Source organism: Poecilia formosa, unplaced genomic scaffold, assembly GCF_000485575.1.
Source record: "Poecilia formosa unplaced genomic scaffold, Poecilia_formosa-5.1.2 Scaffold201, whole genome shotgun sequence".
Lineage (NCBI taxonomy): Eukaryota > Metazoa > Chordata > Actinopteri > Cyprinodontiformes > Poeciliidae > Poecilia > Poecilia formosa.
In genome coordinates, this window is record NW_006800140.1 from 188,052 (window position 1) to 201,631 (window position 13,580).

Below are 13,580 nucleotides of genomic sequence, written 5' to 3' on the forward strand. Positions count from 1 at the left end.
TGTGTGATGTCGCACGTGTACGATAGTGTGTGATGTCGCACGTGTACGATAGTGTGTGATGTCGCACGTGTACGATAGTGTGTGATGTCGCACGTGTACGATCCCGGCCCCAGCTGCCTGCTTGAGCCAAAAAGCTGCTCGCTAACGATAACGACTTTAGCTGACAAGCTGTCAATGTAACGCACTAAATCTTAAATGTTTGAGTGATATGCAAAAGAAAAATGGATGCCATGCTTTGCTACTAATTCAACACAAATAGATAAAATAGATAAATAGATAAAAATTTCAGGAAAATGTTATAATTAGAAAAAATAGTGAGAGTGAGAGAAGTAGCTCAGTTATGCTAGCTTGACTTTGACAATCGTAACATGTAGATGTGCTGCAGAATTCTGTGCCTTTAGGTTCAGTTATACAATTAAAAAAAGGCGTAAACACCTAAACACCAACTCTGCCAGACCATCAGCAGAGCAGGTGTCAAAATTAGCTAATTAACCATGAGTCTGCGCGTAGAGTAGCTGACACAGAGAGCGAAGAAAGAGAAGAATATGATTTGTTTTTCTGTGACATTTGTCCCTCTGCTGTGGCTCTCTGCACTAGATGAATAATACCTACATCTCCGGGTTTCATTTCGTTATTGTTCTACTGCAGCAGCGCAGCAACAAACAGCGTGTAAAAGAATCGTCTTTTTGCCCTCCAGCGTTGTGCGCATGTTATATCTGTTGTTCTGTTTATTTATTTTGGATATTTAAAATGTCTTCCAGATCCTGTGTTCATCACTTCTGGGACAATTTATTGTCCAGCAAAATTTGATATGATGACGGGTCTAATAATAGGTTCAAAATACATTCATAACATATTAACATGACAAACAAATTTGCATTTTTCCTCAATAAAATGCAAAAATTTTCACTAAGGAAATCAAAACCAAAACTTTTTGAGGCACAATTGAGAAACTATAATACAAAAAAATAACATTTCAAGTGTGAATCTGGAACTAGTTTCACTGCCGATCCGATACTGAAACCAACTTGGTATTGATATTTATTTTACGAAACACGATAGACATTTCTTATTTTACATGAAATAGAAGGTTTTATCTATGAAGATAGAAATTTTATATGCAAAATCAATTAGATTTAATCACAAAAATGTTAAAATCACATTTTTGATTTGTGAAACATGCAAATTTTCACACATGAGCAAATCAAAACTAAATCACATGAGGTAGAGTTGAGAAACTAATACAAAAACAAAATAAAAATTCAAGTGGGAATCTGAAAGTTTTGCTAGGATAAATTCGATATTGAAACCAACTTGGTATTGATATTTATTGTACAAAGCACAAACATTTCCTATTTTACATATAACAGGTTTTTATCTATCAAGGTAGACATTTTAAAAGCAAAAAATGTTAAAAATGTCCACTAAAGAACATACTGATGATAAAAGTCCATGAAATGTCCATGTTTTTTTGTTCCATTTGGGCAGAAACCACGCAGAACAAAAATATTCAACTGACTTTAAAGGACGACTGGCGACTGAATCCTTTTCTTGCCTCAGAAGAGGCATTAAGCTTTACAAATATGACTCTTGCAAGGAAGCCACGGGGTTCAAACAATTAGTCTGTGATTATTATTACTTCTGTTGTTATTACTAGTCCCAGCAGCCGGGCTGTTATGCTAACCCCGGACGCAGCCCATACTGCTAATCCTCGGCCCTTCTCTAACCTTCACCTTTACTCTCTTAATCAACATCATATTTCGGAGCAAGTGGGCAAAATATTTACGTGTTATCGCTCGGTGAGAATTTGCCCTCGTTCTGGGAATTCTCCGCTCAAGTTGTTTGCAAGCTTGTATACATTTCTGTGTGTGTGTGTGTGTGTTATTCTGGTCAGGCTCCTCTGTTGGTTTTTCATCTTTTGTCCAAGTTGAAAGTCGCAGTGTCATTAAGGTCCTAATAAATTTGGAGGAAGAAAGGCTCCCATTGTGGATGGGCTGCCGTGGGTGGTGGAATCCTGACTTTATGTAGCTCTGTCTCGCACATTATGGTGTCACCGACTAATATGAGTTTAGGCCTGGCCTTAGAAGTGTGTTTGAAAATAGCAGACAGAAAGACAGCTGTACTGTAACCACAACTAGACAAGTTTATATCCCAGACTTGGTAAGAAAACGCTTCTTCTTTTATTCCTTTTTAATTCAATATTCAACCCATCTGGCCTCAATTCGGAGAAGTTTTGATCCAACAGCAAATAGAAACTGGACAGCCAGATAAAGGAAAAGCACGAAAACACCAAAGCTAGCAAACACCAGAGTGAGACAAAGATATTTCCTATGCAAAGCTCGCACACAATGTCATGTGTGATAGCGGCGAATCCCGTCCAAGTCACACGCAGGGGGGAAGAGGAGGGGAGACAGAAATGAGGTCGACTGCCTGCATCTTCCAGCAATCCACCCCCCCTCCTCGGTTAGCTTTGATTCTGCTTATCCACTATCTCACCATATAGCAAGGGACACAAAGCAGATTTCAGCTTTGGGCTAATCTCATTAAGAAACTCTAACCACCCCTCTGAGTGGTGGGGGGGCAGAAAGCCCGACTCATTCTGCCCCACGCCAGGGCCCGGCTCAGGGAGGCAGGTGTAATGTTACATAATTAGCCTCTAAACGGTAAAAAGGAGATTATTGCAAATGGCCTACTAGCCAGCACATGCACTGGACCTCGTCCCCGAAGACTCGGCAGTCTGGTGGAGCTGGAAGCATCTCCGGAGAATTGATGTGTTAAAAAATAAAAAAGATAAACAGGTTATTTGCTGGTTGGTTCGTGACCCGCTGGTAATTTGGCCCACTTTAACAATTTATTTTTTGTTTTTAGTAGAAGATAGCGCATTATTTTAACTGCTAAAGCTACTGGGTAAATTATAACGCACTAAAGAGGGTATATGCAGGTGTCACCAACTCAAAGACTTTGTAAGATTTTTTTAAGCGCTTCAGGGATGAAATTAAAGGCCTAAATCACAAGAGACAAAAGAAACTCAGGGACCAAAACTATAAAAATTCTGGGATTTTGTGCTTCTCTTGCTGTGCATTTGGCTTTCTGGCTATAGCTAACTAGAGTTAATTATAGCTCTCTGTAGTGGAAGACAGAGAGCTGTCTTCTCTCCATCTTCTATAGCTATAGAAACGCTACAAATAGCTTCTATGTGCTCTCTAACTACAGCTAGACAGCATATTACTCAGTAAAAATGTGGTGAAGTAGTGCTACTCTTCATATTACTGGGTACTCTGTCCTCTGTGTGTTTCCGTCGCTATGGTAACGGCTACCTTCAGTTGTAATCAAGAGAAAAGATAAACTCATGGATGAGTTTCTCTACATCTTGTAGGAACATTAGTCCTGATAAAAGACTGATTTCGTAATTGTCTTTATGTGATTCTGAAGGTTCAGGCTAACTATTTAGCGACAAGCTACATACGTAGTTTTTCATCTATAAGACATTTTTCCTATTTTAAGTGAAAAGATCTACCAGTTTTATCTATATTGAAAAATGATTGACTTAAAAACTGTTAATCTATCTTGTATAAAAGTTACTTTTAATTTAGACTTGTTTTATTAAGAGTGTACTAAAATATTTTAACTATAAATTAAAAATATTTGGTAAGATTTTGTGTTTTTGAAGTGCTCTGTTACTTGAGTAGATTTCTGGCCAAATACTTTTTTACTCTTATCTTTTCTTGGATTGCTACTTTTTACTTTTTCTTGAGTAATTTTATTCTGAAGTATTTCTACTTTTACTTGAGTAAAATTTCTGGATTCTCTACCCACTGAATGAAGAACAAAAATCCACCAGACACAGAAACACCTGCAGGTTTTGTTAAAGTTTCATAAGTTTTTCCTTGAAAGAAACTCATTTGGAAAAACTTTCTTTTTCCTGATTTTGATATTTTGTATTTATATGAATTATTGTCATTTTGGTCCGTAAAATACAAAAATTTCCACTTAACTTTATATTTTGGTCCATCTGATGATGCAATTTTAAAATATTAAATGATAATTTGATCAGTTACTCAATGTTTGGGTAGATTGTTTACCAAATACTCTTTTACTCTTACCTTTACTTTGATGGCTACTTTTAACTTTTACTTGACTGAAAATGTGTTGAAGTAACTTTCACATGAGTAATATATTTTGGCTACTCTGCCCACTACTTACCAAGCAGAAATATTTCTATTAATACATGCTGAGTGATACTTAAGGTGTCCGTGCTGATAGTCCCATCACCAAACTGCACATCTGCAGCCAAGTCGTCTGCAGGATCATCTGCAGAAGAATTGATGGGGACGGCCTGATCCAGGGAGCTAACACCTAGTCCCTCAAAACCTCCAGACCGACCAGCATGTCAGATTGTTGCCATATGCGGCACGGCGCACCACTCAGCCGGTGACAGTGATCGACTACTACCACACCACAAACATTACTGTCAGAGTTCAAACACTGAAAGGAGCCCAAATGAAGGATTTCTGCAGCGCATCTCGGCGCAGTACCCCCATACTGTCCGGCACGCACGCTAATTGGAGAAACAGATGATCTGAGAGACTCGGAGGGCAGAGCCGGTTGGGACAAAGGGAAAAGAGTGGCGGCGCTCTTTTGTTGCCTCCGCAGACACACTGAAGCATCGGCTTGTTGTTACATGAAGTTGTATAACAAATGAGGCTGGGCGCTTTGAACTGGCTGACCACACAGGCCTGGAAGAGTCACTATAGGAGCCCAACATGTGGCAGCAATAAGATGGACCCGCCCTCTGTGAGACATGTGGGAGACGCGGCATTCCAGAGGAGCTCATTAAAGCTGCAAAACAAACCCCAAAACACTGCACACAGTCAAAGAAAACCCCGGAATAATGAGGGACGCCACGGCGAAATGTCCCCCCGCTAATAACTGCTCCGTTAATTATCCGGTTTTACGTTTTCTATCATCAGAATCCCTGAAATCTTGATGTTTTTCACATTTACAGTGGCTTTTATTGAGCATACAGATGTGGTTTGAGCGTTTGAACCTGTTTGCTCCATAAGTCTGCGCTCTGTCTGTTTAAGTTGGCTATAAACAGACTGTAGCTCTTCCTACATTCACTCGAGCAGAAAGGGCGGGTTTACTTTCTTCCCTCCTCATTGTTATAGTAAAATGTGACATGATATCCAGTCTGTGTACACGGCTTCACAACATGAGGCGCTGCATTACGAGGATCCCGGAGTGGTTTTTTTTTTTATAAAAAGTCAAGAGAAAAGGAAGAAATGCCCACCGGGGAGGCAGTCTCCGCGCTGCAGCAGCAGCAGACATCTGGCATGATTATTTTCAGCTCTTCAGCTAATCCTCTCTAAATGTAAACTGAAGAAAAATGTGCCAAATGGCTTGAGAGCAAGAGCTGAATTTTGGACTTGTGGAAGATTTAAATGAGTTTTATAGAAATGTTCGAGGCATTATTGGAAAACACAGTGAGACAATTGTAATTAGTTTTCAGCCTGTCACATTTATAATCATTATCCCACTTTTTAGACATGCCAATTTCTGACTCCTGTTAACCGCTGCAGCTGTGGAGAAGCCACATAACATAGAGCAGTTTATTTATTTTTTATTTTTTATTCACGTCTTGATGTGCTTTCATCTGCGGCGCTGGGCGTTAGATGCTCGATATGTCGCGCTGTGAGTCGTGTGTGTAACGCCATTCAGAGGTGGCCCAGTAAAGAGCTAATCTACTTGTCAGGGTTGACTGCCAAGCATATCAGCCCACACACTTCACAATATGACTTTATTCATACAGTAGATCTGAGACGCTGACTGTCTCTGCCCACCACAACACAACGCTGAACGCCTACCGCTCACAAACAAAGCGACCTGACAGCTGGAGCAGACGGCTTCACCTGGATGAGAAGGATTCACACCACTTTAACTTTGTCTTTGGGGTTTTATGGGGTAAATAAACGGAAAGTTGTCAAACTGAAGGCCCGGGGGCCAAATTCGGCCCTCTGGAATATTATGTCAGCAGTTTTTATCTGTATACTGCTAAGTTACATCAGTCAGTCCTCAATGAAAATCACATAATTTACTGTAAAATACAAAATCTAATCAAGTAGTTTTGGTCTAGTTTTTAGATTAAATATCTTACTACACTTGAAATCAGACTAACTAACTGACAAATGACTTTTTAGCAATAAATGGAGGCTTATTTAAAGTAAATAATTTCTTTATATTGATGAAGAAGTGCTACTTTTATTAGCAGAAACATTAACTGATAATGAAAATGAAATAACATTTTTATCAATATTGAGGAATTATTGACTTAAATCAAGCTCCTATATCTTGCTAAAAAGTGACTTGTAAATTATTTTTTGTCTTATTTCAAGTCTACTATTTCCACTAGAAACTGGACCAGAAATACTTGGAAAGATTTTGTATTTTTGCAGTGTAGAACAGGGTAAAGTATTTCCAATAACGGTGCATAGTGTTTGCTATAGCAGCAGGTAGAAAACAGTTAGAACAACAAAGATTGTGCACAAACAAGAGGTCTCACTTTGACACAAACTGCAGGTTTGTGCTTTTTTGGTCAAAACGCGTGACTACAATTAGTTTGTAGTAAAACTACTCATAAAAGTATTTTTTTTTCCAAACAGCTACTCCAGTAACTGTAACTAGTTACTCCCCAACTCTGCATTTGAGTTGCAGCCACTGCAAAAACAAAAAACCTTATCAAGTATTTTTGGTCTCGTGTCCAGTGCAAATATCTTAGTTCACTTGAAATAAGACAAACTAACTTACACGTAACTTTTCAGCAAAATATAAGAGATTGTTTTAAGTCAATTTCTTAATATTAATGAAAAAGTTCTAGTTCCACTGGCAGATTATTTCACTTATAATGAGACATTTTTCCCATGTTATAGGTTAAATAATCTGCCAGTGGAACTAGTAGTTTTTAAAAAAAATCAATATTAAGGAATTATTTACTTAAAACAAGCTCCTGTTTCTTGGTGTAAAGTTACCTATAAGTTAGTTTTGTCTTATTTCAAGTATTCTTTAGATATTTGTGATAGAAACTTAATCAAAAATACTTAGTATCGCCTTTAACTTTAAAAAAAACTACCATTAAGATTTGAGTCTCAGATTACAAGTCCAAGTCAAATAACAAGTATTGAGGAAACAAGTCGAGTCTGAAGTGTTTTATTTTTCTGACATATGAGTTCAGAGTCAACCGTGCTAGCCTGGCGCTAACCTAGCGGGAGAAATGGCTTGTGATTTTTAACCAAAAACAAAAGAGAAATCCTCCAAACGCTAAAATCTGATGCCACTCCTTTTCTGTTCACATTTGAAGAAGCAGCAGAGATATTTTCTCTAGAAGCTAAACAAAAACACTTGGTTATATGTTGGATTGTATTTTCGAGGTACAAGGCCAGAAATGTGCTCTGAGTTTAGTTTTTAGTGAAGAAATCAAACAGCTGCAGCACAGAGGACATTTACAGTCAACGCTAAAGCTACAGAAACACAAATTTTTCTTGTGACTCTGATAAATGTGGTGATAGCCTCCAAACCTGAACAACTGCCTGTCACAGAGAGACGTGTCTGATCCGACAGCGCAATATAAACGGCGGGCATGATTGACGGAGTCCGAACGGCGGAGCCTGGTGGGCATCCCATAAATCTCTCTCACGACGGTGACCTCAGTCCGCGGCACGTCGTAAATCCACATAAACAATACGGGAACATCAAAACGCACGCAATATCGCAAATACGCTTAATGTGAAAGTGAGTGCAGGTCAGATTGGCAGAGTTCATAAAAACATTCAGACTAATCTGATGGGCAATTATTTAGAAAGCAATAACTCGCTGATAAAGCAGAAAGGAGCCATCTGTAGCCGATTAAAGCCTCACAACTTTAAGGCGGGATGTCAGGCTTCGGCCTAATGTAACACGGGGTCTTCCTGACCCAGCTATCCGCAGACACACTGCGATGATAATCTCAGCTCCATACCATAAACCAGTAAAGCTGTCACCCGACCGGCGGCTGCCAGATGGAAGAAACATCAGACCGAATCTGTAGCAAGACAAAACGGAAATAAAAACGCCTCAAAGCTCACAAAGGTGAAGCTATTCAAATAAACCAATAAATAAATGAGTGTTTAAATGTGTGAGCCTCAGGGCGAAGACGGGATCCTGTCTGCCAAGTCTCGGTTTGCAGAACGGAGAGGCAGAATCGGATCCGAACGGGACGAGCAACCGCTCAGAAAACCAACCGAGCAGCGTCCAGTCCTGGACCTGAAGGGGTTTAAAGGCGAAGCATCAGTAAAACTGAAGCATAAACTCTGTGATGACACATTAATGTGTGTTTTTAGGTTAAACTACTTAAGTTTTCCTGTAGTTCTTTATGGTTGTCTATGTGCTGAGCTAATATTAGCAAGAAACATTAGCAAAACTGCAAAAACACAAAGAATTACCAACTATTTATCTGCAAGACAGGAAACTGTCCCTGAAACTTGAAATTTCAAGTCCTTTGGGGTCTTTTTTCAACAATTATGTTAAAATGATAGATAATATTACCAAAAAGACCAGCTACACTACAAAAACACAAAATCCTAAATATTTTTTGTCTAGTTTCCAGTGCAAATATCTCACTACACCTATAATGAGACAAAACTAACTTAAAAATAACTTTTCAGGAAGATATAGGAGCTTATTTAAGTCAATAATTGTTAAATATCAATAAAGTAACAAAAAAAGGCCTTTTTGGTTTGAAACAAGTTCCTATAACTTATTGAAAAGTAACTTACAAGTTAGTTTTATCTTCAAGTATAGTAAGGTGTTTGTGCTACAAACTAGACCAAAATACTTGGAAGTATTTGGTGTTTTGCAGCGTTTACTTTACTTTTGTACTCTGCTACATATTACACATACTTTTATGGAAAACTACTCGGTTTAAAATTTCTGTGTATATAAAATAAATGTTGCACTTCATTAAGTTATTAAATGCGCAGTTTAGTATTTTAAGGAATTTGATGAAAACATCAAAAAGAAAAAAAAAACTATTGTGCATTTTCTGTAATCAACAAAGGTTTATAAATGTTACAGTTTTATCAGATCCAGACGGTTAAATCCTCCTAAAACCAGGTTTCAAGAATTAATTGTAGTTGTATGCTGTATAATGATGAAACATTGGAGCAAGATCAGTTTAAATCGGTAATTAAAAGTCCAGAATGAGGCGTATGGGAGCGTATGCCTCCTAGCTGGTGGACTGAGAGGAAAAGCTGCAGATCTGAAGGAACCTGAGAGCAAAACCTGAATCACTTTCAATCTATGTTCTGAACTGATGGCGATGAAAATAAGACTCAGACACAAAAAAGACACTTGTCTGCAGATTAATGTCCTGAATGGAGGCTTGTTAGGCGCTCTCAGTCGCCGGCCTCACATTGTGCCTCCGCCTTCATCTGAGACTAATGCTGCAAGGACCCTGGAACCGCTGCGGGCCGAGCCCCACAAACGGGTCGCTAAGAAAACAAGAACAGGCAAAAACACAAGATCTGAGCAAATATCTTATTACACCTGAAACAAGATTAAAATAACAAGTGACTTTTCAGCAAAATGTAGAAACTAGTTTTCAGTAAATAATTCTTAAATATTGATTTTAAAAAAAAGTTAAAAAAAATTTTGGTTTATAGAAAAAAAAAGTTAAAAAAAATTTTGGTTTATAGAAAGAAATTTTTTCCATATTATAAAAAATCTGTAACTAGTTCTTTAAGAATTACAGATTTAAACAAGTCAGTTTATCTTGCTGAAAAGTTACTTTTGTCTTAAAGCAGAAGTTTGTAAGTTTTATGAAAATATATTTAAACTGTCACCATGTTGTGCCAGTGTAACATGAGACAGATAATCTGTGGAAAAATTGAAATCCCAGTGCGAACTAGAAACAACCAATCACATCCAGGAGGCGGGGTTTAGCGCTGTCAATCATATCGGTGTGCACGCTGCTTGTCCCTCTGCTATGATGCACCTAGTGCAGCCTGTCATGAATGCTAAGACTAGTTAGCACAGCCAACAGTTATGGCTGACTAACGGTTTTCCTGTTGAGGTGGATCCGTCATTAGCAGCGTGTTAACAAGGTTGATTGACAGCGATAAGATCCACCTCCGGGCTCTGATTGGATGTTTTTGGTCGGGCTGGTAATAGCAGCTCAGGGAGGAGGTGGAGGAAGTCGATTTTTTCACAGATTATCCATCTTATATTAAACAGTCAAAGTGACAGTTTTAATAAATGTTTTTTAAAAACATTTTTTATAAAAGTTACATGATGCAGCTTTAAATATGTAAGATATTTAAACCAGATTATACAAATAATATAAGATGTTGTGTTTTTTCAGTGCAGCTGCACAGCTTTATGTTCCTTTCTCTTTTTCTTCAGAGTGTCACATTTAGGCTCTAATATTCTGCAGGAAAATGAATATATTTGTTGACTAACAGCGCGGATAAAACTCTTAAATATTCAGAATTTTTAATCTGGTTTAATATTTTCAACCGTTTTATGCAAATTGCAGTCTATTAACATAATCTCATTTGAGAATACATCCTTTTAAAGTAAAAGATTAGAACCTATTTTTTTAAGCACATATAAATCAAGTGTTACATTGAAATGGAAATGTGAAAGTCTGCAGAAAAGACGTACATTTACATATACACTTTCTTTCTTTTTTTCTTTTTTTTTTTGCATTAGTGGCAAAACGAAGCTAAAACCTCCATGAGGGAAATCATCCAGCAGCTTAAACGTCTTGGCAAACATGAGCGACGGTAAACAACAGCTAATATTCCTGCTGATATTAATACTCCAGCCGCTGAGATTAAATCAAACGTTCGCTGGACACTCTACCTCCGGCCGGGTCGGTAAAAGCTTCGGCGAGATACTGAGGTGGATAAAGATGTAAGAAAGGGCCATTATGCTGCAGAGGTGGGAGTGAGAGGCAGGCTATCTGTCTCCAGTCTCTCCGCCTTCGCTCTCTGCATCTGCCTTGAACTTGTGAGGAGTTCAGCGGGACGCGGGTCCAGACGGCCCTCTGGAATGCGAGTGCGACCGCTCCGGCTCCATTTCACCGCCGCTCGCTCACCTATTCGCTTACAACCAGACTTCAACTTTATCTCCCCTTGTAACACAACATTAACTGCCAAAGAGCTGGAAATGCATTATCAGCCCTGCCTCAAAGCTTGGATTGCTTCCCTCATAAATAAGATCATTATACGAGTGGTAATCCCATTAAATAGATCATTTTGCAAATATCTAAATCCAATTAATAAAGTGTTTTCAGAGGGGGCGCAGCAAACACTGGCTTTTGCGGAGTTGACATGCTGTGACTCGGGCTCTTTGTTCTCCACTCCCTCAGTACCAAGGGTGATATTAATAAACACAACCCAGAGCCTGATTTACTCTCTGGAAGGAAACTGGGACTCAGTCCTGGCTTGTTCTGCTCAGACGAAAATTAGATCATCTGCACAATTTAATGATTTAAGGCGCAGATTGGAATCGTCACCCGATAAATTGCTGCCTTAACTTTCTCTCAGATACACAGCCGCCTGTCTAATGTTCTTATAGGATGCCCTCCTGGAGTAATCCTCGGAAAATCCACACGAACCTTTAAGTGTTTGCCAGGCGGTTTAACAAATCAGACATTTTTGGAACTACAGCAGACGTTTTTTACTGAATCATTACCATAAGTCATCAGTGGAAGTCACCGCTACAGCAAAAACCATTGAGACACCTTCAACCTGAAAACCACAGGCTTCAACAAACAGAGGTATTTCTCTAAACACGGCAAAGTGAAACTGTGAAAACACAAAATCTTACCAAGTAGATTTAGTCTAGTTTTCAGCAAACCTAAAACTGGACAAAACTGACTTTTCTGTAAGACATCAGAGCTTGTTTTGAGTCAATAATTAGTATTTTTTCTCAACTTTCTAGCTTAAATACACCTGAAATAAGACAAAACTAACCAATAAGTAACTTTATATCAAGATATATGAGCTTGTTTTAAGTAAATAATTCCTTAATATTGATGAAAAGTTCTAGTTCCACTGGCAGATTATTTCATTTATAACATGGGAAAAATATCTTGTCATAAATGAAATAATCTGCCAATAGAGCAAAAACCTTTTCATCAATATTAAGGAATTAGACTCAAAACAAGCTCCTACATTTTGATGAAAAGTTACTTGTAAGTTAGTTTTCTTATGTCAGGTGAACTAAGGTATTTGATCTAGTCGGATAAAGTCGAATCTAAATGCAAAACTCTGTGTGAACACTGTCACAGCATCCCCACCGTGAAACATGGTGGTGGAAGTGTCATGCTCTGACGCTTAACTCATGGTAGACACTTCCATGTTTTTTATGACACCGGTTACGTAAAGAAGTGTGATTTATGTCGTTAAAATTTAAAAATGTAACGGCATTCATCAAAGTTTTATCTGAACAAACAGTGGTGTAAAAATGACAATCCCAACAACACGGACAGTTTTAGGTGTTTAAACATCATTAGCTGGAATTTATCTTAATAAGTCAAAATCTTTTTCATGATAAGAAATTTATCACAATAAATGATAAACGATATGATAAATATCCAACCGTAGCCAGTACTACAATGTGTTAGAATGGCCTAGTCAAAGTGAAGGCCTAAATCCAACAGATAATCTGTGGCAAATCTTCAAAGAGTTTCTAAAAGTGCGACAGTTTAACCACCTTTTTAAGATTTTTATTTGTTAAAAATGTTTTATTTTCCTTTTATTTCCCGGTTAAGCTTTACTTTGTTTCTCTATCAGAGTGAAGTTTGCAGATAAGAGGTCTGAATTTTTCTGCAAGCCATGAAACAACATACCTACCATGACCTTTTTGTTCTCATAATTAATTACCTTCAATAAAACGATGCCATCCTCTGCAGAGGAGGCATCGTAATCCCGACGAAGATGCCCCTGAAGTGCTTTTGTTTGTTCCACTGAACTAATAAAGTGCATAATCCGATGAAGGATCCTAAGCTGTGATTGCGCCTAAAGTGGTTGTTTCACCTTTGTGGAAAGTGTGTCAGGCATAGTAAGAATGTTTTCGTATCTTTTCATGCCTTTTAATTGTGAGCTGCTGCTGTTAGGAAAACACAGCTGTGGTTAAATGAATTAGAAAGCAAAGCCCCTGGGTGATGCCAACGCTCCCGCATGCAGCGTTTATATAAGGCAGCCGCCTGTGAATGAGCGCTGCATCATTTCAATGGCTGTTTATGGTAAACAGAGGAGGAAATCAGGGTTCTCAGTGTGCCGTTTAGTGGTTAGATAAGAACAGTGTTTTCAGGGAATTGCTTTATAACTTTAGGGATGCTTCATTTCACACCTTCCTCATTTGCTGCTGCATTTAAAACACAAAGTTGATGGCAGCAAGAGCTGTAAATAATGTTTAGATGAAAGGCAGCAGTAAGATTTGTCACCAAATGTTTAGCAGATAAACTGTACTAATAAATCTTTGCTCTAAGCTTCAGCTATTAAAATATTTCTAACTTTATGAAAGAACAGGAACCACTGATG